Source organism: Gopherus flavomarginatus, chromosome 4, assembly GCF_025201925.1.
Source record: "Gopherus flavomarginatus isolate rGopFla2 chromosome 4, rGopFla2.mat.asm, whole genome shotgun sequence".
In the NCBI taxonomy this organism is placed as follows: domain Eukaryota; kingdom Metazoa; phylum Chordata; order Testudines; family Testudinidae; genus Gopherus; species Gopherus flavomarginatus.
Genome location: NC_066620.1, coordinates 181,453,962 through 181,479,036, shown reverse-complemented (window position 1 = coordinate 181,479,036; position 25,075 = coordinate 181,453,962). Strand labels below are relative to the sequence as shown.

At 40.6% G+C, this 25,075-nt stretch overlaps 1 protein-coding gene across 23 annotated transcripts in view; it reads left to right on the top strand.

The window, feature by feature from the left end:
- The window catches only part of MYT1L (myelin transcription factor 1 like), a 525,010-nt gene that overhangs the window by 154,275 nt on the left and 345,660 nt on the right, over positions 1-25,075 (top strand). The window contains exon 1 of one of the 23 annotated variants that reach the window (XM_050950638.1): positions 23,855-23,906. The exons of the other annotated variants lie outside the window; for them this stretch is intronic. The gene's annotated coding sequence lies outside the window, so the exon portion shown is untranslated. Of the gene's footprint in view, positions 1-23,854; positions 23,907-25,075 lie in introns of those variants that run through there. 23 annotated transcript variants of the gene reach the window in all.

The window sequence follows — 25,075 nt, the reverse complement described above, 5'->3', positions numbered from 1 at the left end:
TTTTAAAAAAGAGTTGCCTTCGTATTTAGTGTTTGGGGAAACTGGTATACTGAAAGCCTTGGAAGATGGACAACATGCAGGTATGAGGGCCAAAGGCAGAAGAGAAGGGTTGTAGCATAAAACTAACCGCACTGAATAGATTTGATTGTACCCTTCTGCCACTCACCATCTGTATGTCCTCTGTCTTAAACTGTAACTTTTTGAAGTAGGAATCATCTCTGTATGTGCTGATAATGGAGCCTTCGTAGCACTGTGGGTATAAACGACAGTAACAGTCCAAGTTAGCCATACTGTTCCACCAAGATACTTCAATCCTACTGTACTCTGGAGGAGCCACTTCTAGGACTGAAAGGATTGTTAAGTTTCCATGCCCGTTATTTTCTTGCCCTTTTCACTAAAGTTTGAACAAGCATCCTAAATGCAGTGAGAAGGGGGAGATGTGATGTGGAGCCAATCCAGAGGGAACTATTATCACATTCATTTCACATAGGCCACTGAACAGCTATTAGCAGCAACTTCCAGTTGTTACTTTATCTGAGTTGGATTTGAACTGCCAACCCAAAGGTGAAAGACCCTATGGACCATTACTAATCCCCCACAGTCATGCAGTCCTCTCTTGCTTGTCTCCTTAAATATGTTTCTAGCATGAAAGCAACCAGAACTTTTTGTCTATTGCTTGTAACTGTATAGACCTTGTAAAGTACCTACTTAGGTACAATAAATTTGTACAGTGAAGGAATTTGTCTTTATCTCTCAGAACTCATTTAAAGTGCAACCTAAACTTAATTTGTATAAATGTGGCCCTTAAATTTTCCCATTACTACTTTTATTTCCTCATTTCTTCTTTGTGATAACATTTTTCTGGACCAAAATTAAGTTGCCTGTAAGGTCTTCTCTCAATATTTTTTTAATTGAAATCTTACCTCTCCTTCTCTGGACCATTAGGACACCAAAAAAGTGGCAAGTTCAGAAGCAATAGACCGGATGATGAGATTATTTTCACTATGCCTCTTCCATCCATGTGGCCTTTTTTGGGGTGGGGGTTCATTACCTCCCTGATATGGATGGAATGTTAACTCTGCATAGATATAACTTTTAAATACTAGCTTCATGTCCATTTGCATACTGGAGTCTTAATTATTTTATTGCCATAATACAATCCCCCCAAAGATCAATTGACAAAGGACATAAGGGGGGTTGAGGGGAGAACCGTGCCATCTGGTCTGACCACACTCCAACTGAGCTACAGTTACTGCCATCAAAACCAAGTGAAATCCTTCTTTCAAAGACTGCATATTATTGCTTAAAACCTAATTACATATACATGATGGGAAATGAGTTAATTATTTGTATCTTTGTGAGGCCTAGATAACATTTTCCGTTGAAAACATTCATAATGAAGAACAGTATCTTATAGGAAAACATTGATCATCAGCCTGCATTTCAACAGGGTTCTCATTAATAACACAGAATACAGAGACGTTACAAATCAGTATCCCTCCTTATTTCTTAGGGGGGTTCCATAAATGTGGAAAAGTGGAATATATTATGTATGTATTTCTTCCACATTTATGAGCTCAATTAAGGGCTTAATTCAATTAAAAACATTTTGTAGCTTTGTGGCATGGAAAGTCATGTAAGACTTGGAAGCTGTGAAAATTGGCTCCACACCAGTTAGCTCATGCAGCAAGGAATCAGCTGAAACGTGGAAGCCAATTAACAATAAAATTCTTATGCAGTGCTAAGCTGTAGGTATTTGAGTAGCCAACCAGGAGGTGGAGCATATGCAAATGAGATTTCTCAGCCCACACTAACCAGTTCTATAGAACCTAGTAAATCCACCTCCTGTCCCTATCCTACCACTTAAAATTCACGCATTGGCACATTAGCATGAGAGTTGATATGGAGAATGAGCTAAGTAGTCACCCTTCAAAGGGTACCAGTCTCTCTGTATACGGAGTCAGTGCAACCCATGCCTGCTTGGTGTGGCACTCTGTCCGCCCTGCTAACCAGACCAGCTAGAGATTGATGAGCCTGTTACATCCATGGCTAAATGATGTGTGTCTTTTAGCTCAGGCATTAAGCTCCAGTGGTCCCGGATGATGACGACGATCGGGGTCTGTCAGTGTTACACTAGGTAGCTATAATGAAAGGGAGATGGAAAAGTACTGATTATTATATATTAAGATGATGGCTGTTATTAGTATTAGATAGCAATCTTGTAGCAAAAGTCATAGGAGCAGGAACGCTGAACTCTACCTGGCTCTGTCACTGATTCATTGTGTGACCTCAGGCGAGACATTTAGCTTCTCTGTGCTTTAGTTTTGTGAACTAGAGAATGGGCTTAATATTTCCCCAAGCACTGGGGCTTGGGAGTGCCAAGCCCAAACAGCCACGCTTGGTAACATGGGGGTGGGTGGATGGAGAAACCTATTTTCCCTAAAGCCACAGATTGGTAGCAGAGTCACTCCACAGTCATTATTGCAGCCCCAAAGATCCAGAGAGATTCAGCAGAGCTGCACTCTACATGGCTGTCTTGGTTCCTGGATCTTGCCCCCCTCCCACTCTTTGCAGTTGAAGTTCTGTCTGGGCCCTCTGTGGCTGTGGAGGAGGAGGCAGGACCTGTCTCTCGACATTTGTGAGATCCTTTGAGCCTCTCAGATGAAATGTGCTATAACAGTGCAAAGCGTTACTCTGAATATTCAGTAATTCTTTTACTACTGCTCTGGATGATAACAAGAAATAATGTAGGCCTCGATCCTGCAACTGATCTATGTCAGCACAAAGGTCCTGCACAGATCAAAGTGCAGGACGCGAAACAATGACATTTTAAAACAGCATTTTAAGATACCTGAAAGTGTGTTTCACTCCACTGATCTGAATTTAGCAGCAGTGTAATCCCAGGGGGCTGCCATTTCAATGATAGTTCCAATTGGAGAACCAGCCTATGACCTGTATCAAAGCAGGAAGATCAGTGCAGCAACCACACACAGAGAAAGTTGCCACCACCTGTAGATACTAGGAACTGCAGCCGGTTTCCAGAGCCATTTTTAGGTCAGCTCTGTATTTTATCTAAAGTTTATATTTTTTTTAGTATACAGCAAACAAACCAGGGAAGAAAATACAGGACTTGAAGGAGAGCTGTGAAAATCTGCTGCTCCCTGCCTCTCTGGCTGTAGCTTTGATCTCCTTGTCTTGCTAAATCTGATCAGGCTGAAAGAATGGCTGGTTCATGCTTCTTTATTTCAAGTTTAAATGTTTTAGTTTTAGGTCATTTAAAAAAAATCAGTAGCTTAGCTCTGAGTGATTGGAATATATTGTATGTTCCACTGCAGCTTTTCTTTAAGTATGATAGCAGGGTGAAGGTTCCGCTATCAGGACTGTTTGATCTCTAAAGCCTTTTTTGCTTACCTTTTGGACATTGTCCCTTTAAAGTGCTTCCCTGGTTGACTGATACCATACATCCCTGGGTAGTAGGGGAGAGAGGCAAATCTCTGGTATTAATCTCTCTCCCTGGATGATATCCGGAGCTGATGCATGTAGCAGCCAAAGAAGTCTATTTGGGGAATTCCAGCCTGGCAATCAGTCTGAGTGTAGTAATGAATGTTTTTCAAGATAGCACACAGCTATTTTGCCATCCCTCAGTCACTAAATAGAGGAACATTTTTGGATTTAGGACTTGTCTACACATGAAGGTTAATTTGGAAAAAGGAAGGGTGTGAATTTAAAGTGGATTAACTGTTCTTGATTAGCTAATTATTCCAGAACAGGGATATCTACACATGGAGTTAATCAGGAATGCTATTGCAGAATAATTCCCACTGTAGAAAAGCTCTTAGTTTTCACTTAACATGCATTTACATCTTACTGTGTATAAATGATAACACAGTACAAGCTCTTCATATATGCTGGATATGTTCAGGTGAAGCATAAATGAGCGTGGTTGTAACTGCCTGAGGAGTGTATGTATTCATAAAACTACAAAACTGGTGAAGTGTGTTACTGCCATTATAAAGTGATTTTTGTTCTGGTCATGAGTTGACTGTGTGTTTATATGGGATGCTGATACAGTTGGTAACTTTGCTTTTCAGACCTTTCCTTTCATAATGATAATAATAATGGCATAGAGAGTACACTTATATAGTTTGCAGATGATACCAAGCTGGGAGGGGTTGCAAGTGCTTTGGAGTGTAGGATTAAAATTCAGAATGATCTGGACAAACTGGAGAAATGGTCTGAAGTAAACAGGATGAAATTCAATAAGGACAAAGGCAAAGTACTTAGGAAGGAACAATCAGTTGCACACACACAAAATGGGAAATGACTGCCTAGGAAGGAGTACTGCAGAAAGGGATTTGGTGGTCATAGTGTATCACAAGATAACTATGAGTCAACAGTGTAACATGGCTGCAAAAAAGCTAAACATCATTCTGAGATGTATTAGCAGGAGTATTGTAACCAAGACATGAGAAGTAATTCTTCTCCTCTACTCCGTGCTGATTAGGCCTCAACTGGAGTATTGTGTCCAGTTCTGGGCACCACATTTCAAGAGTGATGTGAACAAATTGGAGAAAGTTCAGAGAAGAACAAAAATAATTAAAGGTCTAGAAAACATGATCTCTGAGGGAAGATTGAAAAATAATGTGTTTGTTTAGTCTGGAGCAGAGAAGACTTTGGGGGATATGATAACAGTTTTCCAGTACATAAAAGATTGCTAACAAGGAGGAAGGAGAAAAATTGTTCTCATTAAACTCTGAGGATAGGAGGAGAAACAATGGGCTTAAACTGCAGCAAAGGCGGTTTAGGTTGGACAGTAGGAAAAACTTCCTGTCAGAGTGGTTAAGAACTGGAATATATTGCCTTGAAGTTGAGAATTTCCATCATTGGAGAATTTTAACAGCAGATTAGACAAACACCTATCAGGGATGGTCTAGATCAGTGGTCCCCAACCTTTTCGTCTGGCGGGTGCCAGACGAAGGACTGTGGTGGCAGTGGAGCACCTGCCGAAATGCTGCTGAATTTCAGCAGCATTTAGGCGGCGACACCTCTCGATGACGTCGCTTGTCGGCGGCAAGTGATGTCATCGAGAGGTGTCGTCGCCGAATTTCTGCGGCGTTTCAGCGGCGACGCCTCTTGATGACGTTACTTGCTGACAAGTGACGTCATCGAGAGGCGTCGCCGCCGAAATGCTGCAGAAACTCGGCAGCATTTCGGCGGATGCTCTGCCGTTGGCCAGGACCTGGGCTCATTGGCGATCCCTGGTCTAGATACTATTTAGTCCTGCCATGAGTGCTGGGGACTGGATTAGATGACCTCTCAATGTTCTTTCAGTCCTATGTTTTTTATGATTTTTTTAAAACAAGATTTTCACACAGTGGTGATATCACTATTTTAAATTATTAAAGGGATAGCAACTTGAAATCAAGTACATTTCAAAATGGAGTTAAAATAGTTTTTACTGCAACCGAATCCCCCATCACTTTTTATGCTTTTGCAATTATATTTTTCTATTTCTTTAAATGATTTTCTTTCCCTTTAGATGTCAGAAAGAGACACATAAACAGGGAAAACTGACTACACATGAGAAATTGTATCAGACCTGGTTGCCAATGCATAAAGTACACAAACCAGGGGAAGAAAAGAGAAATAACCTTTGTAATCCCTTTCAATTATGGTAAATTCAGATGTAATGTGTCATAGCAATGGACAAGTAATCATGAGAGCAGTGATTTTTTTAAAATAATCACTGGTGTCCCTTAAATTTTGGTGGTGGTGTCAGTCATGAAATATTACTATTTGTATAAGAGAAGCCGATAGTGGGTTTTTTTATGTATTCCTATATACTGAAAGGGATTTTCCCATTATGCGGAGTGATACTTTAATATCGACTTACTTACTTTTATCATTTGATTTCACATTTCCCTCCCAAACATTCTGAACTGCAGAGCCTCAGCCCTTCTTTAGCTGTGGTTACAAGTGTTGGGGACTAATCTGTTCCTTCTTTCAAATGCGGCTTCTGTATTCTCAGACCACCCTTAAGTGATAAATCTTTCCATCAGATCCACAGCATGGATTTGAGATAAGCAGCTTAAATGAAGCATTATCTTGCCTGGAACTTGTAAATGGGCCTCCTTGGGATGCTTCATCACTCTGAACTGTGTTTCACACTGGATCTGCACCGCTTAGTGTGGAGGCTAGCAGGTCTTCACAAGATGGCATGTAGTTAGTGATGGGTGAATAGGTTGATGATCATTCAGGATTCCAAATCTGGGCCCTTTTCAGATCCTAAATAAAACTCAATCCCAATCTGAATATCCTCGTGTGTCCCCTTGCTGCTCTATCAGTAGGATCTACTCTACACAACAAATCCAACTTTCCCTATCCCGCTTCCAGCTTTCCCGAATACAACTAGACCAAGCAGAGCTAGAGGATTACCAATCAGATCGGGGTCTGCTGCTTGGTAGTTTAGGCTCCATACATATTATATCATTCTTCCCATCATTGGTCTTTCTGAAGCTACCATGATAAGAACCAAAGTATCGTTTATTGTGGTGAAGAGACATTGCTGATATGGACTTCCTATATTCAAAGTTTCTTCTGTGCAAAACAGCAGCCAAGAAAATGTAATAGGTTGTATTGGAAGAGGGATATAATATAGAACAAAAGAGGTGATACAATTTGTTTCTTATGTCTAGAGATAGGCCTAGGTGGCTGTATATTGTGTGTAGTTTTGCAAAGCTTTGTCATCTTAGTTTTTGCTTTGTAAAACCAAACCAAAAACATAGGATTTGTTATAATAAATTAGATCAATGGCCCACCAACTAGCCTCAAACAATGGCATCTAAACTAAGTTTTTAAGTATGGCGATACCTAGGCCATCCCGAGATTCTTTAGTAAGAGGCATAAAACTTCCATAATGGACAATTTTGAAATAATACATACATGGGTAAAGTTTATACCCAACTCCTGGAAGTTCATAATTGGCCTATGGCTGAATATTAGTAGCCCTCAAACTTTTATTCTAGGAGACCACATTTTGGGTGCTTGAAAAATACAATAATAAATAATCCTAGTGTTTGTAAGTGTTGATTGCATTCTTAATTATCACATACAACTAATACTTTAACCCTAAAGATCACAGGATCATAATATCTTGTGGCAGACAGTTCCAGAGGTAACTGGAGAAAAACTGCTGGGAAGAACCAGTTAGAGATTCCATGCAATTGCCGAAGCAGCCAGAGCAGGGACTGCTGCCCTGTGAGGAGGGGGTTAAAATGGGGCCCAGTTGGGCTACCTCCTCACAGTGCTATCTCTGTACCCAGAACTATTCAGAGTAAACCTTCTCCTACACACACTATGGGGACACTCAAATCAGGGGAAAAACTGCAGGGAGGAACCAGAAAGAGACTCAACCCAGTAGGAACAGAAGCAGTTAAGACCATGAAAGGGTTTATAGAATATATTTGTGTACATCTTGAATGGCTTGGAAAATATTGATGCCTCATGGGAAGAGGTCACTTCACAATGTATGAACAGTGTTTGGTACCGTGCATGGCCAGATGCTGCCCACAGCTTCATGGGATTTGATGCCATTCCTGCTCTTGAGCAAGAAACTGTCAAGTTGGCGAAGCATGTTGGCGTTGAGGAGATGGAGGAGGAGGATGTACAGGAGTTGTTGGAGTCTCACGCTGAGCAACTGACAAATGAGGAATGGATTGAGCTGGATCAACAACAGATAGCCGAAGAAAACAAGGATGATGATAACATAGGGCAAAAAGTCAGGAGTCTGACCACAAAGAATCTCTCCCATTTCTTTGGATTGTTGGATGAGGTGATGGAAACCATAAGAGTGGTGATCCTTTTTGTGAACGGTCTGCCAAAGTCTCCAGGGCTCTCAATGATGCAGTGGCTTGTATGGGGAGATCTATCATACAAAGATTCATGCAGGAAAGCAGACGTTGATAAAATCCTTTTTTTAAGACTTTTGCAACCAAAACGTGAGCCACGGAAAACCCAGCCGCCATGCCTACCCAAGTTTAGCATGATTGACACGGTTTTATACTGTATTACTGTACTGTATTTACTGTAGTAAAATGTTCTATGTGTTTGAACGGTGTTAGGGTTCTACATTATTTTATTCAATGTGTTGTTGTAAATACTATTGAGGTACACTGTTTAGGTGAAAAGAGCACTGTCATAGGCAAGTGTGGTGAAGTTGTGAATGCATCCCCTCCCTTATTCCAATATTTCCTCTGGGTATCAGTTTTGGTATCCATTGCCCTTTTCAAGAATGCAACCCCAATGTATACAGGGGACCCCCTGTACTGAGAGAGGAGGAAAAGTCCCAAATTGTTTAGTTGGTTGATCATAATTAGGTGGTCTGAGCTGACTTGGGGTGTAGTGATCAGAAGTAATTGTTTGGGGGTAGATATGTGAGGGGAGGTAGTGTCTAATTGCCAGCCCCACCCCATTTGTTTTGGGCATCAGTTGCCATTGGTGGGAATTGTGAACTCACCATACATGTTAGCAGCAGGGTTTCTTAGCCTGAAAAGGAGCCAGGGAAAGGAAACTGAATATATTAATCAAATCATAAAAATTTAAAAACTAGGGAGTGAGAGCTTGCAGCTATATGTCAATAGTGCTGAAAGGAAACTCATGGGAAGCCCAAACCTGCAACCACTAATGCACATAAACCTCCTTCCCCTGTTCTCCACACAGAGGGATATTTTTCTTCTTGGTGGATGCAGGCAAAGTACCCTTATTTTTTCACTTTCAACAGCAAAAATCTGGAGCCAATTCTCCACTCCATTACACTAGTGTTTTTTGTAGGTGTAATTCCACTAACAGCAGTGGAATTGCCCCTGCTTAAAACTGGTGTAATGAAGTGAAGAATTGGGTTAGTGCTTCTTGGGGGGTCTCTCCAGAGAAAGAGGTACAGTAAAAGATATTTGGCACTTCCAGTTCATTACAAGTTCACAGGCTGTGTGTGCCAAAATGATGTATTTTTTGTTTTCTGATCGAATGTGTGTGAGTTCCAAATAAATGTGTACTGCTCACTCATATGTAGGCTGAGTGCCATTTGTGCCAGGCAAAGGAGGGCTGCTCCTAGTTCACTGACTATCAAGCCAGCCAGCACTTGGGTGGTGTCGGGTTCCTTCCCCACTCTAATCTTTAGGGTACAGATGTGGAACCCCGCATGAAAGACCCCCTAAGCTTATTTTTACCAGCTTAGGTTAAAAACTTTCCCAAGGCACAAATTCCACCTTGTCCTTGAAAAGTATTCTGCCACCACTAAGTGAGTTAAACAAAGATTCAGGAAAAGGCGCACTTGGAGTTCCTGTTTCCCCAAAATATCCCCCCAAGCCATTCATCCCCTTTCCTGGGAAGGCTTGAGAATACTCTACCAACCAGATAGGTAACAAGGTGAGCACTGACCACACCCTTGGGTTTTAGGACACTAAAACCCAATCAGATTCTAAAAAAACCCCAGTCTTTATAATAAAGAAAGAAAAAGTAAAAGAATCACCTCTGTAAAATCAGGATGGTAAGTACTTTACAGAATAACAAAAGATTCAAAAACTCAGAGGATTTCCCCTCTAGGCAAAATTTTAAAGTTACAAAAGCAGTGATAAACCTCCCTCTTAGCACAGGGAAAATTCAGAAGCTAAAATATATAATCTAACGCATTTCTTTGCTATTACTTACTATTTCTGCAATACTAGATGCTTAGTCCAGATATGCTTAAGGAGATGTATTTTTCTTGCCCTGGTTCCTTTCTGACTGGAAGAGAACAAAACAAAGACTCAAACAAAAACCTCCCCCCACAGATTTGAAAGTATCTTCTCCCCTTATTGGTCCATTTGGTCAGATGCCAACCAGGTTATCTGAGCTTCTTAACCCTTTACAGGTAAAAGAGGAATTAACCCTTTACAGGGTAAAGAGGGATTTTATGCTACCCTTGACTGTATTTTATGACAGGGTATAGTTTTTGTGACTATTCTATATTTGTTTGAGTAGGGAGCCAAGGGGGTAATAGCACTTCTAGTTCAGTACACATTCATGAGCAACCATAAGGTTTGCTCCCCCCCGATATTGCTAGTGACCAAAACCAGTAAATATGAATCAAACCAAAACAAAACTCACTCCCAAAAGCAGCAGGTTGAAGGGAAAAGAATTGGTGATGTTTGTAGATGTTTCTAATTAAAATTGAGTGATAATTAGAATGACTATTTAAGTCCTTTTGTTAAATCTGAACTCATTGAAAACTGTACCCCATTTTGGCTTCAAAAAAGTCTGCAGTTTTTGTTGAATGGGTTGAGGTAGACAAACATGGAGGAGAACTAACCCTCTTTGTAGTAGACTATAAGATCCATGCCGTGCTAAAAAATAATGACATTAAAACTTGGAGAAATTGATCAAATTCTCTCCTTGCTTTTATATTAGCATAAGCCTGGAGTAACTCCACTGACTTCAAAGAAGTAGTCCTGATTCTCAATGGCAGGAGAGGGAAATTGGGCCCAGTATGTGAATGAAGAAAGTAATAAAAATCAAGAAAAGCTCCTACAGGCACATCACGTTGGCATTACTAGCTTGACACAAATTCAGGCTAATCTGTTCAGCTGCAACATCCTTTCTGAAACAGTGTATCTAATGAAAATATTGAACAAATTTCCCTCCTTCCTGCTCCATGCCCCCTCACTGGATCTTAGAAGCACATTGCCAACTGGGCTCTCAATCCTTAGTATAATATTTCTGTCATTCCAGTTTTTCTTCAACCCCTTCTGTCAAATGACTTCACCACTTCCTCTGGACCGTTCTGTTCCTCAGAACTATACCCTCTGCTCTTCTTATCAGCCAATGTTTCCCTTAGATATATGATGCACATTAACCCAACGTCTTCAGAAACAAAGTAATGTCTACTAAAAATATGGTGGTGTTAGGTAAGTGGCAGGATATTTAGACCAAAGCTCCTAAAAGTGCTAGATTTGTCTCATGATTAGAATAAAAAGATTTTTAAGTTGACATCTGCCCAGTTCATATACCTGCCCTTTATAGAGTAGAATGAACTTCATAGAGTTTAAAAAGATGATGCAAAAACTGGGTCTTTCTGCAGCAATCGTTCATCTCTCATGATAGCGGGAGCTAGTGTCTAATCACATTTATATCTTTGGAGCCCTGATTAGAAATGGAAATGGAAAATGGAAAATATGGATATGAACTTCTCAATTGATAATGGAAGACTATTGGAAGTGATTGCTGGTGTTCAGTAGTCCTTTTGATAGGTATAAGTTTATTTCTGATAGTGTTAATTGAACTATCCAACAAAGTAGTGTGTCCTGGTGGGTTTTTTCTTTTAAATTTGATAAAGTAAGTGAAAATGGTTGAATGCTTCATATTTAGGCTTTATCTGAGTATCTGCTGTGTTTTAAGACTCCTTCAAAAAGTTAGGGACCTGTCTCTGATGAAATCACTTTTGAACAGATTTGTCTGGTTTATAGTCTGTATAATTGATGTGGACATAGGTTTGCCTTTTTCATGACTAGAATTAGTTTAAATTTCTCCTTTCCTAAAAATGCTATTTATTTCCCAGAATAAATACTGACTTCAGGCTGATTTCTTCATCTCCCAAAAAACCCACTTTGGCCAAAATAGTTAAAACACATCTGGATAAGGCACCTGCAATTTTGGTGGCTCCTCTGAACCTTTTTCAGTATCCCCATGATTAATGAAAAAAAAATCTAAATTTCACTTCAGTATGTATGTACACAGGAAAGCATCAGACAGTGATCCACTCAATTAAATTTGAAAAAGGTATTAAAATGTTACATTGCAGAATCCCCCAAAATGTATTTGTCATGGTATAATTCCCCACTCTGAACCTTAGCATCCAAAAGATGGGGTACCAGCATGAATTCCTCTAAGCTCATTTACCAGCTTAGTACTTGTAGCGCTGCCACCAACCAGGAATTCCAGTGCCTGGTACACTCTGATCCCCCCAAAACCTTGCCTGGGGACCCCCAAGACCCAGACCCTCTGGATCTTAACACAAGGAAAGTAAACCCTTTCCCTCACCGTTGCCTCTCCCAGGCTTCCCCTCCCTGGGTTACCCTGGAAGATCACTGTGATTCAAACTCCTTGAATCTTAAAACAGAGAGGAAAATTCATCTTCCCCCCTCCTTCTCACTCCCCCTCCCAGACTCTCCCTGAGAGAGAAAGTAATCCTAACACAGAGAGAAAATTAACCTTTCTCTCCTCCTTCCCTCCTTTCTCTCCACCAATTCCCTGGTGGATCCAGACCCAGTCCCCTGGGGTCTCACCAGAATAAAAAAACAATCAGGTTCTTAAACAAGAAAAGCTTTTAATTAAAGAAAGAGAAAACAGTAAAAATTATCTTTGTAAATTTAAGATGGAATATGTTACAGGGTCTTTCAGCTATAGACACTGGGAATACCCTCCCAGCCTAAGTAGACAAGTACAAATTAAAATCTTTCAGCAAAATACAAATTTGAACTCCTTCCAGCCAAATACACATTTGAACTCCTTCCAGCCAAATACACATTTGCAAATAAAGAAAACAAACATAAGCTTAACTCGCTTTATCTACCTAGTACTTACTATTCTGGACATATATGAGACTGTATCAGAGAGATTGGAGAGAAACCTGGATGCACATCTGGTCACTCAGTACCCAGAGAGAACAACAACCAAAATCTAACAGCACACACAAAAACTTCCCTCCCTCAAGATTTGAAAGTATCCTGTCCCCTGATTGGTTCTCTGGTCAGGTGACAGCCTGGCTCACTGATCTTGTTAACCCTTTACAGGCAAAAGAGATATGAAGTACTTCTGTTCTATTAACTCTTACTTATCTGTTTATGACAGTATTCTATAAAGTACATACATTTGCTTTCTTAAATGTTTTACAATGTACTTCCAGACAGTTAAAACAAGGTCGAATACCTCACAAGGGCTAATGTACTGGAATTTCTAACATCCCTGGATAAAGGGTACTGAAGGATCTAAGCTGGAAAGAAATGTCTGTCACTTTCTGGACTATACCAATTCCAGAAAGTCATTGATCCTGGCTCCTAGCAAGCCATCCTATTCAGACAAAAGGTCAATCTGTCACCAAAGTCTGTAACTCAACAAAGCCAGAAACAAACACCTCCAGGAATGTAAGTTGTAGAGCTGATCAGGTGGTGAAGAAATCATGCATAGAAGCTCTCCTTTCTCATGCAGCTCACACCAGTCTCTGTTCTTCTTAAAAATACATCTGCCTGTGGTACTGCAAGCAAGAGATATTTCAGCTCTAGAATGGGGTGTCTGTCACACATGGCGGTGAGGGTAGGGGACGGAAGTAGAGTTTGGATGGCTAGAGCACAATATATCCATTTATATTATAAAATGATGCAAAATTTAAAAAAATAGCTTAAGGGAGAAGGATGAAAGTGTTGCGTAATGGTCACTTTCATTAGATCTCTTCTTCAGCCTCTTTTTTTGGTCCAATTCTAGTTCTTCCTTTGACATGCTAACTCATAATTTTATTTAGCAACCAATTTTTATGACAGATTATTAGCCACTACTTTTTTTTAAGGTAGTTGGGTAAGAAATGACAAGCAGCTCCAATATAAACTTTCCCTGGCTGATTGTAGGAACACACCTGGGTCAACTAAGGGAGGACTCAACAGAAAACTGTAGCCCATGATCCCGTTTAAATTCCCCCACACTCACCATGACATCAAGTCAGCTGGAAAAGAACTCTCTTCTCTCCCTCCTCCCCCCCCATGTTAGGGGATTTACAGTGGGTCCCTTCTAATGATTATGAGCCATTGGCCAGATTTTCCAAAAATGCTCCCATTATACATGGCAGGATTTTCCAAAATACTCTGCCTCATCTCACTTAGTTGCCTAGACTGTAACTGAGCTTTTTTGAATTCTGGGCTCAAGAATATTAAAATTGCTGTCTAAAGAAGTAGTAGGCCTGGATTGCCTATGACCTCTGAATGTAGGGGATTTCCCATAAAGAGTCAGGACTGACAGCAGCAGAGCACAGGAAAACCTTGGAAGTTCCATAGACAAAGGTGAATTTCTGCTGAATTAATCCATATTATCAATAGAAAGAGTAGAGAGTAAGAGTGCTACTCTACTGTTTCTTTTCACAGGAACAACACTGTTCCAAAAAAGACATCTCCTTTTCCAACCAGGGCTTCACTTTACCACTTCCCCCATGCCTTAAGCAGCATCTTTGCATTGTTTCCCAGAAAAGCAGGTGTACAAATTATTCTTATTTACAGTTTCATACCATAAGCTTTCAGTATGTAAACTGTGGTTCTCTCAGTGAGACTAATCATATGATGTCAGGCATACTAGTAATATTGGATCTGGTTAGCCTTGCAAGACAGAGTGGAAATCAGACTGATTGATTGCTTTTAATTTGCAAAGGTTCCTATTTGATATTGGATTAAATTCCACTTTCCCCTCCCCTCAAGAGTTATATTACCGAGTCATAAATGTTACTATGTTTAAAGGCATCCAGAAGAGGTGATTTAGTGACCTAAAACTTGAGTTGAAATACTTCATCTCTCTGCAGAGCTGACCCTGCCATTCATCCATCTAAGGGAGACTGAGTTCATTGTGTGTGTAGGACTTTTGGAAGTTACTTTAAAAAACAAAGTTTTGTCTGTTCTGTGTAGACATGAAAATCCCATGGTATTTTTTCTGAATGCAGAGGTTTACGCTAGTATCCTGGATCATAAGGGTCCTGTCTCTTCCACTGTTGTGCAGTATTCACTATGTCATTTGCTTGCCACCCTTCAGCCACAGATATGGTTGCATTTGAGTGGCATTATGTGCATATAATTGGAAGTGTTCAACAGTCCAACCGGATGAAAGGTGCAATATAAATGTAAATTACTATTATTCAGTTTAACCCCTATATTAAAATGCATAGGGCTCCATTTTCAAAATAGAACATGGGAGACAGACTTAAAAATCCCATTTCCATTCCATGTCATTTGTTAATGGGATTGTATATTTAGATCCAGCAGAGTACTTTAACGATCACCCCACAGTATCAGTGCATTTTGCAAACATGAAGTCTGGCATGAAAAGTGACTTATAAAATACAAAATACTCATGAGCATGCTGTACTAGCCGCTTTCACAGTAGGCTTGGAAAATACACAGAGAAAAAGAGGGTTTTATAATCCTCTCTGTGCTCAGAGATTTACATGCCCAACCCCCACCAACTCTAGTTCTTTAGTATTTGCTGCTTTTATTAAAAATGTGTCACAAGGGGAAGATCTGACTCTAGGAATGAGAACATATCAAGCATTGAGATACAGTGATAACTCATACCGTTGATAAAATCTGTAGTGGAAACAGATAGTAGTGAAAAGTTTATCCATTCTACTGACAAAGTTGCGGATAACAAAGGGGAAGGGAACAAAATATATCCGTTCTGGTGACAGTCTGAAGATATTATTTATGGCACTCCTCAGATGCCATGGTGGGAGTAACAGCAGCTCATGATGTGGAAAATAACTTTTCTTCCAGATGCTTTCTGACTTCTCACCATTGCCATTTGCTGATTTCTGTACTGTTTAGGCAAAGTACAGGGATCCTACAATGAAAGATGCTATGGGTGATATCAAATTCTTACCTGTTCCATTTTTTTAGGCTGTATCTTTAATTATGCTAATATGCCGGACAAAACTGATTTTTAAAATAAAAATATATGCTTTTTGAATAGGTAATAAATCTGACTAAGGAGTCAGACAAAGGACTGAGCAGCACATTGAAATATTTGAAAATGTGGGGACTAACAACTAACTGATGATAAAACAAAAAAAAAAAGTGAAAACAGAATATATCTTACCTAAAACACTGCATTATTCTATCCTAATAGCTTCAGTGCTATAATTAGGCTTGGAAGGATTAGATTTTTATCAGTAAATGTCAATTTCACCATTACACACAAACTGATGAAAAGTGGTTTCCATTGATGATGATTGAAATGTACAGATAGGCAAAGTGGCAGAAAAAGGTGCTGCTTGAGAACTGAATACAGTTTGATTTAAGGATATTTGCTATGTTTATGTTTGTTTTAAATTACAGATTTAACTTTTTTAATCTCAGTATTTGTCATTAAATAAACATTGCCCCTACAATTTCCCACAACTGTGAATACTTAAAAAATAAAAAGTTTAACCCATAATTTTGTGAAACTGTGAAAATTTAAATTGATAAAAATTGGGAAAAAATGATTTAAAATAATCAGTTAACTGTTGAAATTATTTTAAAAAATAGAATTCTGCCAAACCTACCTGTAATTTACAATAAAGTTATGACAAAGCCAGATTAGTCTTTAAGGCACTGGCCAATATTGGAAGTGGTAGGGATCCCACACCACTGGGGGTGGAGCAAAATCAGCAGATATTTTTCTCCAGATGAGATAGTGACTCCAGGAACTTCATGGCACACATGGACATTGTGCATACTGCACATATCGTAGCAAGTTACAGCATGCTCTCCTCTGTGCATCCAGGACCTGATGCAGCAGGTCACTTAAGCACATATTTAACTCAAAATATTGGAATAGTTTCACTGCAGTCAATGATATTGATATGGATTGATGCCCCAGACTACTCAGGTGGCTGGTGCAGGAGGATAAGGTCATGGAACGTGGACTACAATTATGGTTTCTCCATGAACTCCATAGAATCTGGCTATGGACAAGGGCTACTAGATCCATGCTCATGGAGAGCTAGTGAATGCATACCCCCATGCAGCTGCTTTGCCAGCCCATAGGACAGATTTAGTGGCTGAAGAAAGACTGCATTGTGCCCTGTCCAAAGATGGGCATGTGTGAATTCCACCTTCTCACCCTCACCTATTTCTCTGCAGCTCTGGCTTTGTGTGATCAGGAGTGGGTTTCTCCCTGGCAGAATATTGTATTTATGGAGGCTTTGCATTTACAAATAAATACAAATTTTCAGTCTCTTGGTTAGTGGTCACTGTATCTCCCATGTCTACTTCAGAAGGGTGTTGGGAGGCTAAATTCGTAAGTCACTCTCTTAGGTGAGAGTTGGTATGCAGTCACAATGTGTTTTACGCTCATTATTAAGGCTTTCAGCCATTAAGTCAGTTTATGAAATTTAACATTTAATTCTGCTTTATATGGACTTAGCTGAGATTGAGGTATATAGCTAGCAGGGTTGCTTAACAAGACTTTGTTTCTTTTTTCCAGAATAAGGGCAACATCCTCCTCTCCAGCTCACATTTTGGATTTACATGGCGTATTCTGCTTTTGAATCCCACACAACTCCCATTCGCACCTGTGGGCCTATGTTGTAGGGATCGATTGCCCAAGAGTCAGATTCTTCACTTATCTTTTTAATTACTTTACTTCAGCATATAGTGAAAGATCTAAGCCACCAAATTTCATGTATCTAAATTAATGAGTATTGCACTAAGGAATTCATTATCACTGTATGTCTTTAACACACTCTCTCTGACTGATAGGCATGCTATGCATCAATCACAGAAATCCTCCCTTCTGTCTCATCCCACTCATCATGCTACTGACACAATGAGAGTGCGCTTCCCCAGTGTGGGTAGACAGACACGCTAGTGGGGCTCAAGCTAGCAGGCTAAAAAGAGCAATTTATCCAGGGTAGCCCGGGTTAGCTGCCTGAATACAAACCTGCCCAAGCTGCCTGGGTATGTACTCAGGTAGCTAACCTGAACTGCTGCCTGTGCTCCCCTGCTAGTTTCAGCATGGTAGCTTGATCAGATCTAGCATGTATCTGTCTATCAATGCTGGCCAGCACATTCCCAGCTGCAGTGTAGTCATACCCACTGAGACTCTAGGCTGCATTGCATGTTTGGCCTGAGCAAGATTACTAAGGGGGTGTCAGAGGGTACATCTCTCACCACTTGAGGTATCTCCTGCTGGTTGCTCTTGGGATTAGCTTTTTCAGGCGATGCCCTCTTTTACAGTTCCCATGCGGTCATTCCAATTCTCTGATGGGCCTCAGGCCACTCTCTCTGTATCAGGAACCACAGCGTCCTTCCTGTGACTCAGCCTTCCGGCTAGGTCACTTGAAGTTGCTTCTTCCATGGATGGATGTATCTTCTCAATAGTCTTAGGCAGTCTTCCTGCTCACTGCCCCAGTGCCACTCACCCAGTGGTTGGTAGGGAAACACAGGCCCTCCCTCTTCTCCTGGTTCTCTCCCTAGGCTGCTTCCTACTACTAGTTCCCCTTTTCTTCCTAGGGCTACCAGTTCCCAAAGTCTCCTTCCTCTTCTCAGGGAATGACTGCAGCCTCCACCAAGTCATCTTCTCCTGGGATTGTCTGCTTTTTCCCAGCCACTGCAACCCACTATTTGCAGCCGGCTACCTGGCTTTTGTGCCGAACAGGCGGGGCTTGCACAGTGAGCCTGTTCTGTAATTAGGGCTCTTCTCTGTCAGCATTCTGTCTATTAGATTAATTGGCCCATCTGGCCTCCATTAACGCTTTCCATTCCTGTGTGGGTGGACACCCCAATACAGGGGACATTAGCAAATTTAGTTGATTTGGAATTCTGCAGCACCAATTTTTTTGGGATGACTTTTATGACAATAATCAGATTTTGGCTCCAAATCCATCACAGGCATCTTATTTTGGATTTTGAAGTAGGAGCTTGATTTGTGAGTGGAGCTAAAGAGAGCACCACTGCTTCTGCCTCACAAAGTAGCTATATACATGATTAAAAGTAATAACTGAATCTGGAGCCTATGATTTCTAGCCTGTTGATTCAAGGCCAGCCTAGGTTGGCTGTTACTAAAAGCTTGCTTAGCATCCTGTGTGAAGTGAGTTGATCCTGCTCATATCTCAACCCACACCATAGCTTGATTCCTTATTGGTAGTCTAGCCTGGTATTAGATCTGGTAAGTCTCTTGATTTTGCTGGGAGGCTCCTGCTCCAGTTGCTGTCTGAACTTCTTCAGAGTAGGGGCTTAAATAGCCTGATTTGGAAGGCTGAGCAGATGCTCTAGGCTGTATCACTATGGTTCAGGGTGCTCTAAACAGGATCACTCTGATTAGAGCAATCTAACCAGAGAGACATAGCTTAGAGCAGGGCTTCCCAAACTTTTTACAAAAGCTGCCCACCAACTGCTTATCTCATCTCTTTTGGGGACCCACCATTATAGATATAGAGAGAAACTACTTTTTTTTAAAAATTCAAACAAGAAAGAAAAACACAAACAAAACTGTGTGTTTTCCACACTGCTAGCACTCTTCCCCAGTCCCCTCTCCTCTCTCCAACCCACTTCCAAATCCCCAACTTCGCTCTTCCCACCCCCCTGCTCTTGTACTCCCAGGCCTGCCCTCTCTGGTGGCTAAAGAACTGTGGTAGGATCCTGAAACACCCCCATAGTGTGAGGCCTTTGCTCCTTTAAAAGGGGGTGGAAAACAGGCTACAACAAGTCAGGCTCTGCTCCCACGCCCACGCCACCTGCCCTCTCCAGCTCAAACTCCTTGTTTGCTGAGGAAGCCTTGAGGAGAGAGATTTAGAGAGTAAGCCTGCCCACATTCACCCAGCAGCCACAGCTCCTGTCCCATGCGGCTGGACCCAGCTCCCCACTTGGGGACTTGGAATCTGATGCATGGGGTCGCAGCACCATTCAGGTTTGGCCTGCCTTCCTTCCGTTGTGACAGAGGAGTGGTCGGGCCAAACCTGAGTGGTGCTGAAACCTTATGCACCTACCATTTGGGAAACATTGGCCTAAAGTACAGTCCCACAGCTCACCTGTGGCTGTAGCTGTGGAACCACAGGGTAGCTCTAGCCGGGGCCAAGCCTCTTAAGCCAGGGAGCAGCAGCCGGAATCTTCCCACCCAAGAAGTAAGTAGCAAGGAGCAGCCTGAGTTAGGTCATGAGCCAGCAGCCCAGTCAGAACATCCATTAGCTGGTGGAAGCAGTCAAATCTTCTTCCTAGCCTAGGGCAAGCAGCAGCCAACACAAAGGACTAGCAACCCAACCACCAGTTTCAGAACAAGAAGCACCAGGGTCACAGCCTGAAGGAGCTGCTAGAGTTACCTGGACATAGCAATTTTCATGTTCCAAAAGCCCGTTTGATACTACAGCTTTGTCAGGTTTAAGAGTTGTTAATTGGGACATTTGTGATTACTTATGTAAATAAAGCAGTGCATGCTCAAATATGCAAATAAGAGTATTGGGTCATTTGCATTAAGTCTCCAGACCATTAGTCTTAACAAGGATTGAATGATATGGAGACTGAACTACCTTCTCACTACTATATGTCATTCCTCCAGAACACAGTTGAGGCACATTGCTCTCTTCATTTTAGGAAGCCTGCAGGGTGCTGCCTTGGCAGTTCTTATTCTGTGAATAAAGATGGACTTTCATTCTCTAGATCTATTAATCTGGTACTTCACCAATAACACCCAGTCCCCAAACTGACCAGAAAAAAAACCTCTGGAGTACAGATTGCAAAAAGTCAGGTTTTATTTTGGTGCAAGCAGAGATGATTCACAGACATCCAAGCCTGGCTCTGAACAGCATTTTGTGAAGTCGTGAGTGCAAAGCACTAGAAACAAAATGAACATAGTAGATTTCTGTGTCATCTCTATAACAGTAATTTAAAGCATGGTGAGTGATAATTTGAGCCAAAGGAATCATGTTACTGGTAAAAAGAATCAAAGAAAAAGGTTTCAGAGCTTTGGAATAAAATCAAGGTGCTACTTTACTTACTTGGAAGTATTTTCTTCATCCCCCCATATCCCTAACACTTTAACCTTCTGCCTTATGGTGTCAGAGCTCCCTGATGGGCTTGCATTTGTTCCCTAGAAAGGCAGAAATCTAGTTTTAGCCTCCACTCTACCTGCTAGGAGAAAGTCCTTGTCAGCATCTTCACTTATGTGCTGTTGGTATAATTGTCCAATGGTGGATCTAGCCACTTATCTCCAAGGAAACTGTTGGTATCACATATGTGATGTATCAGCTTCCACTGGATATGAGAAAAAAACCTACATTTATGACATAGTAGTTCAATATAACAACAAGCCATCAGGTCAGCCTGAACTCTTGCATTATAAATAGTTCAGTTTTATATACTCAGTTGGCTAACAGAATCAGCTCCCAAATTTGAGACTTTTAAAATGCATTTCAGAAGCATCAGTGTATAAGTATGTTGATACGTCATATTGTATATTTAAATTGTAACTGCTTTGTTTAAACATAGCAAGACTTGTACCTCAAGAGTGTTTAATATGGTGTAATTCATCTGAACTATATCAAATGATTTTATTAGGCCAAGATATAATTTTAAGTGCCTTGTGGTTTAAGACTGTAGTAGACAAGGAATTTAATCTCAAAATCATAGTCTGTGCTGTACCTCCCTGTTGTAAGGACAAGTGAAGTCTTAGGCCACGTCCAGACTAGGGGAGGAAAATCGATCTTAGATACGCAACTTCAGCTACGTGAATAACGTAGCTGAAGTCGAATTTCTAAGATCGAGTTACTCACCTGTCCAGACGGCGTGGGATCGATATCCGCGGCTCTCCGTGTCGATTCCGGAACTCCGTTCGGGTTGATGGAGTTCCGGAATCAATGTAAGCGCGCTCGGGGATCGATACATCGCGTCCAGACTAGACGCGATATATCGATCCCCGAGCAATCGATTTTAACCCGCCGATACAGCGGGTTAGTCTGGACGTGGGCTTAGCATTGCAAGAGGAGTTAGCTACCACAACCTTCCATCCAGAGAGGAAAGACACAAAGTGTGTACTAACAGTCAGTAAATTGTTAGACTGGCCTTAGGGCACTTTAAACAACTAGCTGCATGAATCACCTATGCAGAAGGGTCACTCATAGATACACATGCTGTGAATTGTCTCCCTTCCTTAAAAAAGCCACCGCTAAATTTTGTCTGCTTAAATTTTCAAGAGCCATATTGCAAAAAGATCAACCACCATAATTGACATTACTGTTGGCAATTTCCGTGCAGAGGCTAAGGACTGAATGGGCAATGTTCGAAAATGACCTACTCTTTCACTGCTAATGGTCACCCCTTCAAGTTAAGGTTGGATGGGGAAGCCTCCTTTATCATGGGCTTTGTTGTATCTATTCTGTGGATAGAGGATTTTGAGTTAGAGCACTTGGCACTTTTCATGAACAGGTAAGCTAATTAAGGGCCTCTCTGCACACTGTTGCTGCCTTCATGCCTGTGCTTTTAATCAGAGAGAGGTAGAGTTTGGATCCTCTGTTACCTGTATGTACATAAAAGACACTAACACCTCTGCTTACCAGTACAGCAAAGGCTGTTTTAACTTTTGCTGGCATCTTTACTTCAATGAGAAATCAAAAGCTTTTTGTTAACAAGCATCCCTCTAAAATCTCCCATTTCTGAATGTATCTGTAGCCTTATAAATTTGTCTCACTTAGGGCACCAAAAACTTGGTGAAGAACACCCATCTTTTAAGCAGGCTGTAAGTGGCATATACAGTTGCTTAATTTGCCTCCCTGTATGAATAACTTGTGAGCAAGTGTGGTATAGTTATTTTTTCTCCAGAACGTTTAGAACTTGGTTCAAATGTCTGGGTAGTAAACTAATTACATTTTGTGCCATGTAAACAAAGTTGTAGAGAGCGATGCAGTACAAAATAGATCCATTGCTAGTGGCATAAAGCTAATGTCAGCAAATGAAGGAACAAGAAAATAACTTGCATCCTCTTTCTAGTGTGCAATGAACCTGAGAATTCCTAAAATGGGCAATTACCTTAACTGTCTGCCTAAAGCAGCAGCAAAGTTGCATGATCCGTTCACTTCACAGAGTTATAAATCTCCACTATGTGATGAAGTCCACATTCTGCAGTGCTAGCTATTGCACAACCCAGTGTATTTTTTAAAACCTATTGACAATAACTAATAAACAAACAAAAACCCACCACACACACAACCCACACTGTGAGCAAAGAGTAAAAACCTGTGTTTTTCATTGAGTATTCCCTTACCAGAGAAGTTATTGTAACACATAGTGGTACCATGGTGGTGGTTCAGCATCTATTTGGAGTTGTACAAAAGGAACACTCTTTGGATAATTCATTTTCATTTAATGGATTTGACTCTTTTAAATTGAAAATGGCTCAAAATATATTGTTTTCAGATTTCAAATATTTTCTTTTATAATGTAGTAAAAACCCATTTCCAACACTCTAGCAAAATGAAATTGTGAGCATTCCTAATCCTTTGTTTGAGTGAGTGCAGTTTAGTAATCTATAAAAGAAAAAAAATCAAACAGCTGGCATTTTTTAGCAGCTAGTACTAGTTTTCTCCTATGGCTGTTTCTGTTAAATGGGAAGGATTGCCTAGTGGATTTAAACATAGGGCTGAGTGCTCACATTCTAATCTTATCTCTGACACTAACTCGCTCAATTACACTTAGCAAGTCATTTGCCTCTTTGACTCACTTTCTCCCCTCCTGTGGGGAAATCACTCTAAGAATACTGTGAGAATTCGTTAATGTTTGTGAATTGTATTACGGTATGCTTTATATGCATACTGCAAACGATATGCAAAATATTACTGTTTTCCTTGGATTCCATGATTTATTTTTAACATTACAAATTGTGGCCGGTAGGGATTACTGATATCAATCTTGTTTCCTTTGTTTGATAGAAATTTTACAGCTATTGAAAACTTTCAAACAACCTTTGAGTGACACAGCAAATGGTGCAAATAATGTATTCCCATTCTCCTTCCCATATTTTCTCCACTTCTTTTGTTACAGCCACTTGTTGCATCTTATCTTCATTTAAAGGAACAGATTCTGCTACCACTGCTCATGTGGAGTAGTACTTCTTCCTGGAGTAGATCCATTTAAATCAATGGGACCATTTGAGAAGTAAGCTATTACTCCACATATCTAAGGGTAACAAAGGCTGGCTGTTGGACAAAACTCTTTTGGGAGGAATGGTCTATTGTTACAATAGTTACGTTAGTGTAATATTTCAGGATTGATAGAGCTACAGGATCCATAAGGGCCTCTCTACATATCTGTCTGGCAGTGGACCACATGATGCTTGTTCTCTTTGGGTACTCATCTCCTCTAGATTATTTTCAGGGTTGCCAATTTTACTTCTCCCTTTGATGGTCAGATCCACAAATTAATATCTCTGTGCATAAAAGATGCTTCTCTATTTTCACTAGCACCAAACCCTTCCTTTTAGCTTCACTTCATGTGCTCTCGATTTTAAGCCTGGTAGTTTTGTTCCATTCACCTTCTCTGACTTTTGTACACCTTGGCTATTACCCTTCTTGTGTTCATATTTATTAATGAATATAGTATCCTAATTTTCTTAATCTCTCTTCATTACTGTAGTCTCTAGAGTCCTGTTATTTTTCTGGTTGCCCTTTTCTGTGCATTTCCTAATTCTTTCAATCCTTGCTTTAATATAGTGCCAAATATTGTGCTCAATAGCCTTTTGAGCAGTGCCATAATGATCTCCTCTATTTATAGATCTTTTTTGTTTTCCTAACTCCCGCAGAGATTGAGCTGATGGTTTTAAGTTTCTGTCTCTTATTATCTCCCAATATTTTTATTCCTCCACAAGTGCAGCAACAATACCATTTGCCATGTTCAACCCAGTCCTCATTTCATGACTTTTTTCTGTGCTATTTTCCTTAACCCACATCATAGCCCACGATATTATTCTTCCAGTTTCCTTAAATGCACTCTGCATTTTGATATTGATATAGTCTCACAGTTTAGTACAGTCTTCAAATATCCATACCTCATGCATACCATGTCCTCTATAGTCACTGCAATGTAAATTGGTTAATAACAGAGTCGTACAACACCATCGTCTATTACCGAGCCAAGTTATTTATCTAATTTGAGTATTTTGCCATCAATACCCTATTAACAAAATAAGGCATCAGATTGGTTAATATGTAATACTCTCCCACATAAGGCTTCTTAAAATCCAAAGCCAACTATCAATGCCCAGGACATGGTCAGAGCAGGATTTGGCAGCCAGGAATCAGAGCCTAGGTCAGAATCATGGTCAGAGC